This window comes from Tetranychus urticae, unplaced genomic scaffold (assembly GCF_039701765.1).
Source record: "Tetranychus urticae isolate SD_2017Ah unplaced genomic scaffold, NJAU_TeUrti_SD_1.0 Scaffold_5, whole genome shotgun sequence".
Taxonomy (NCBI): domain Eukaryota; kingdom Metazoa; phylum Arthropoda; class Arachnida; order Trombidiformes; family Tetranychidae; genus Tetranychus; species Tetranychus urticae.
The window spans coordinates 475,501-480,500 of NW_028315837.1; the positions used below are offsets into that span (position 1 = coordinate 475,501).

General features: G+C 41.9%; 3 non-coding genes across 3 annotated transcripts in view; all 3 read right to left on the reverse strand.

The window, feature by feature from the left end:
* The window catches only part of LOC149092857 (large subunit ribosomal RNA), a 4,168-nt gene extending 3,375 nt beyond the window's left edge, over positions 1–793 (reverse strand). The window contains exon 1 of the ribosomal RNA XR_016200602.1: positions 1–793. This exon is cut by the window's left edge and continues 3,375 nt beyond it. This is a non-coding gene — a ribosomal RNA (large subunit ribosomal RNA).
* A 476-nt stretch (positions 794–1,269) lies between these two features.
* LOC149092858 (5.8S ribosomal RNA) lies at positions 1,270–1,424 on the reverse strand. The gene has a single exon (XR_016200638.1). It is a non-coding gene; the product is annotated as a 5.8S ribosomal RNA (ribosomal RNA).
* Positions 1,425–1,912: 488 nt separating this feature from the next.
* Positions 1,913–4,082, reverse strand: LOC149092859 (small subunit ribosomal RNA). The gene has a single exon (XR_016200535.1). It is a non-coding gene; the product is annotated as a small subunit ribosomal RNA (ribosomal RNA).
* Positions 4,083–5,000: the final 918 nt, after the last annotated feature.

The following is a 5,000-nucleotide window of genomic DNA, read 5'->3' on the forward strand; positions in this document are numbered from 1 at the left end:
ACACTAGCTCACAGGCTAAGTCTAATAACGCAAGGAATATTAGTAGCTGTGAAAACTAAATGCTGATTAGGTGTGTGTTTAGTACACCTTGCTGTTATCACTTGAACAAGAGTTTTGCACTCTCCTTCACATTGGTCGTGGTTTGAGCACGAGAGTTGAGAAAATGCACTCCTCATGCACATATTGCACTCCTCCTATCAATACCAAGATCCAAGGGCAGGCTAAAAGTTACCCCTTAACCTACTGATCTTGGAACGCTGTAAAGCATTCTTAGCACTGAATAGAAAAAGGCAACAATACACAAGAGAAGCTGAGTTCTCCTCTCAGCTACACTTCGTGGTTCTATCCGTTTCTCTACAAGCGGTTTCACGTCCTTTTGAACTCTCTCTTCAAAGTACTTTGCAACTTTCCCTCACGGTACTTGTTTGCTATCGATATTACCATCGTATTTAGTCTTAGGAGGAGTTTACCTCCTAATTTGGATTGCACTCTCAAGCAATCTGACTCTATCCGCGACTAAAGCCAGTAATCGATATTCCATTAACCAAGATCTGCCACCGGCCTAGAACCGTCTCTGGGAAGAGGGCCCTTGTCAGAGGGACTTGCAGATTTAGTTGAAATAATCGTGACTCTAGCCATTACGCAGCACCGCTTTCCACCTTTCAATGGAGAACCTTTGCGCCGGACTCATCCCTTTTCACTCGCCGTTACTCAGGGAATCTCATTTGATTTCTTTTCCTCCGCTGAATTATATGCTTAAATTCGGCGGGTAACCTCACCTGATCTGAGATCAAAAATATTGATTAAGTTGATTAATGTTTATTTGTGTTGTTTGCAAGCAAGCAACGTAAATCTACTTTAATGTTTGCACAAATTTTGCCTTTGCATTACTTCTTAGGTCTGCTTTAACAGCATGAAATAGCTACTATTTGTACGATTTATACAAGTGCAAGAAGATTCATCAGTTAACAGGTTAGTTGATCACCATAGTTATCTGCAATACGACTTTAGCGTCGTCAGATAGGCGACTAACCTTAGAATCTCATGCTAGTATCTATTCATATATACTGCTTGCAGAGATGAAATATGCATTGTACACAAAATTTATCATGTGAAACAAGTAGATTTGAGATTCTCCTTACTAAATTGCAACGAATTGCAATTAAGAAAAGGAATAAAACATCAAGATTCATGCATATAAATATACAATCCTCTCAAAACAATGCATATATGGTAGTATGCAAGTGTTTTGTTGATTATTTTACATCTCAACTCTCAGACAGATGTGACCTCGGAAAAGACCCGAAAGCCGCAATGTGCGTTGGAAGCTCAAGTGCTCGGCGTGTCCTGCAATTCGCACCGATTATCGTAGCTAGCTACGTTCTTCATCGATTGGTAATTCGAGTGATCCACCGCTTGAAGATGTATCTTTGCCACCGTGGGACTTTTAATAAGTATCCTAAATCTGCATTGAGAGGGTTTGAAAACAATTGTATGCAGTTTATAAAAACCATAGTTGTCTTTACTTAGTTAGGCGAAGAAGTGTAAAACTTCCTTCTTTAAACCTTGCCGTCAGCATAAGCTGAAGACTTGAACAGGTACCAAGTATGTAGCAAGACAGGCTTTTCATTATAAACTACAATTGTTTTGCAAAAAGAAATTATGGCTATCGTTAGATAACCCTCACTCTTTGTTGCATTGGATAATGAAAGATGGATGTATGAATGAACGAATGTAATGCAAGTTAGAATCATGTTGCAATGGCTAAATGTTTGCATTAAACATTCACAATTGCGACTCTAATGCAAATACAATTCAATTGCATTCACCATATTAGCATCTACAATATCACTATGCAGAGTGTTTGATTGTTTGAAGGTTGTATTTCTCTTATAATAAGAGGGTAATACGTTAATGATCCTTCCGCAGGTTCACCTACGGAAACCTTGTTACGACTTTTACTTCCTCTAAATGATCAAGTTTGAACATCTTTCCAGCACAATCCGACCACTAGTTTCCCAATGGTCTGGATTGACCAGTCCGAAGTCCTCACTAAATCATTCAATCGGTAGTAGCGACGGGCGGTGTGTACAAAGGGCAGGGACGTAATCAACGCAAGCTAATGACTCACGCTTACTGGGAATTCCTCGTTCATGGGCAATAATTACAATGCCCAATCCCCATCACGAAATGGGTTCAAGCGGTTACCCACTCCTTTCGGAGCAGGAAACAGTATGCACGATGACCACTTCAGTGTAGCACGCGTGCGGCCCCGGACATCTAAGGGCATCACAGACCTGTTATTGCTCTGTTTCGTGCGGCTGCGAGCGCCGCTTGTCCCTCTAAGAAGTCCTTACAGTGCTACAGCATCCTTACCCTAGCCAATTCTGTAGGCTAATAGCAGCAGAGCCCTCAACAGCCGAAACCATCAAGAGATACTACCACCCACAGGTTGACTAAGGGGGAGTACTGCAGTGTAAACTGCAAGTCTATTTAGTAGGCTAGAGTCTCGTTCGTTATCGGAATTAACCAGACAAATCACTCCACCAACTAAGAACGGCCATGCACCACCACCCACTGAATCAAGAAAGAGCTCTCAATCTGTCAATCCTCTCAGTGTCCGGGCCGGGTGAGTTTTCCCGTGTTGAGTCAAATTAAGCCGCAAGCTCCACTCCTGGTGGTGCCCTTCCGTCAATTCCTTTAAGTTTCAGCTTTGCAACCATACTTCCCCCGGAACCCAAAAACTTTGGTTTCCCGGAAGCTTCCATTCGAGTCATGAAATTAGTTACTCAGAATGATCGCTGGTTGGCATCGTTTATGGTTAGAACTAGGGCGGTATCTGATCGCCTTCGAACCTCTAACTTTCGTTCTTGATTAATGAAAACATTCTTGGCAAATGCTTTCGCTGTAGTTTGTCTTGCGACGGTCCAAGAATTTCACCTCTAGCGCCGCAATACAAATGCCCCCGTCTGTCCCTCTTAATCATTACCTTGGATTCTTAAGACCAACAAAATAGAACCAAGGTCCTATTCCATTATTCCATGCAAGATCATTCAAGTTAAGGTAGTGGTACGCATCATATAGATGGTTGACCATACCGTTTTTAGGCACCTCTTTCGAGGTTTTGGACGCCTGCTTTGAGCACTCTGATTTTTTCAAGGTAAAAGTCTCGATCGCTTGAATCAACACTCGGTAAAGAGCATTGATAGCAAATATCGAGCAATTTTCTGTCTAAACACTATGAATGTAACCACCAGGAAAGAGGAATGAAGGTTCAAGCTAGCATCCGTAGACACAAGCAAGAAACCTAACATCACCATCTAACCCTTTAATCAGTGGACCCCATAGGTTCGACTGAAATCCAACTACGAGCTTTTTAACCGCAGCAACTTTAATATACGCTATTGGAGCTGGAATTACCGCGGCTGCTGGCACCAGACTTGCCCTCCAATAGATCCTCGTTAAAGGATTTAAATTGTACTCATTCCAATTACGGGGCCTCAATAGAGTCCCGTATTGTTATTTTTCGTCACTACATCCCCGTACTGGGATTGTGTAATTTGCGCGCCTGCTGCCTTCCTTAGATGTGGTAGCCGTTTCTCAGGCTCCCTCTCCGGAATCGAACCCTAATTCCCCGTTACCCGTTACAACCATGGTAGGCGCATAACCTACCATCGACAGTTGATAAGGCAGTTGCTTGAGGGATACATCGTCGGCTCAGAGGCCATACGATTTGCTCAGTTATTCAGAGTCATCACAAGAAATGCAACCGAAGTTGCTAAGATCCCCACTGCTAGTCCTTAGACAGCGACCGAAATCACTGAACAGGGTTCTAGGTGAATAAGAATCATTGGTCTTGTACTAATAAATGCGATCCTTCCGTCAGCAAGCTGAGGTTGGAACACTTGTTCATGTATTAGCTCTAGAATTACCACAGTTATCCATGTAAAAAAGAATATCCGAGGAACCGTAACTGATTTAATGAGCCATTCGCGGTTTCACTTTATAAACAGTATGTACTTAGACATGCATGGCTTAATCTTTGAGACAAGCATATGACTACTGGCAGGATCAACCAGGTAACTTGATGTTTTAGCAAAGTAAAATGCTAAACAAGTTGTTTTGCAGCTATAAATACGATATCCTCAGATAACAACCAGCAAGTGGATGCTAACTTTAATGAGGTATCGAGATTTATGTCGTGCATTAAGATGATTCCGCAGAAATCTCTTTAGAATCCATCTTCTTCCACTAGAATATGCAAGCATATCTAGCAGGAGTAACCATTGCTGGGTACGTTTGCAAGTCAACTAAACAGCATAGTATTATAACCGCTTGATACCAATTTCTTGGATCAATTTGCGGTCTGCTTTGCACAAGCAGAGCTCAATACTAATACTGCTCACTCTGTTGAGTGACTAGTTTGAACATATATGCAAGATATGAAGTCTGATAGCATTAAAGCCCAACTCTCATAGATATTGTCAGTCGTACCAAGGAAGACCTTAGGTCTTGCAGGTACTCTACCTTTGTATAATAGTGTGTGGTGATAAGATGATTGACGATCCAAACCCATTCAGGCCCGTCTCTTCAACCACCAAACATCAACAGAATAACAGGAATAGATGCGTGAACAGCTACAGTCTGGACCATACCACTGCTTGATGCATTGACTTATCCATAACCGTAGACAATCACTTACCTCCCCATCAACTACTGATGGTTGCTTCTCTCAATTCAGCAACTACACTCACCACATATAACACAATAAATCTGGTTGTGATCTAAAACCTCTTTTTCTGAAAATTAGACTAAGTCCGTGTCTATTTTTGACACCCAATAACTTTTGAACCATAAGGTCAATCGCGATCATGTTTTTCGGGGTAATATCCCAGTAGTGCCGACTATCGCATGCGCTTATTAATGACCTAAATTACTAAACGCAAGTGGCCTAAAATCGCGCCAATTCGAACATTCTCATTGCTTTTATGGGCTCAACC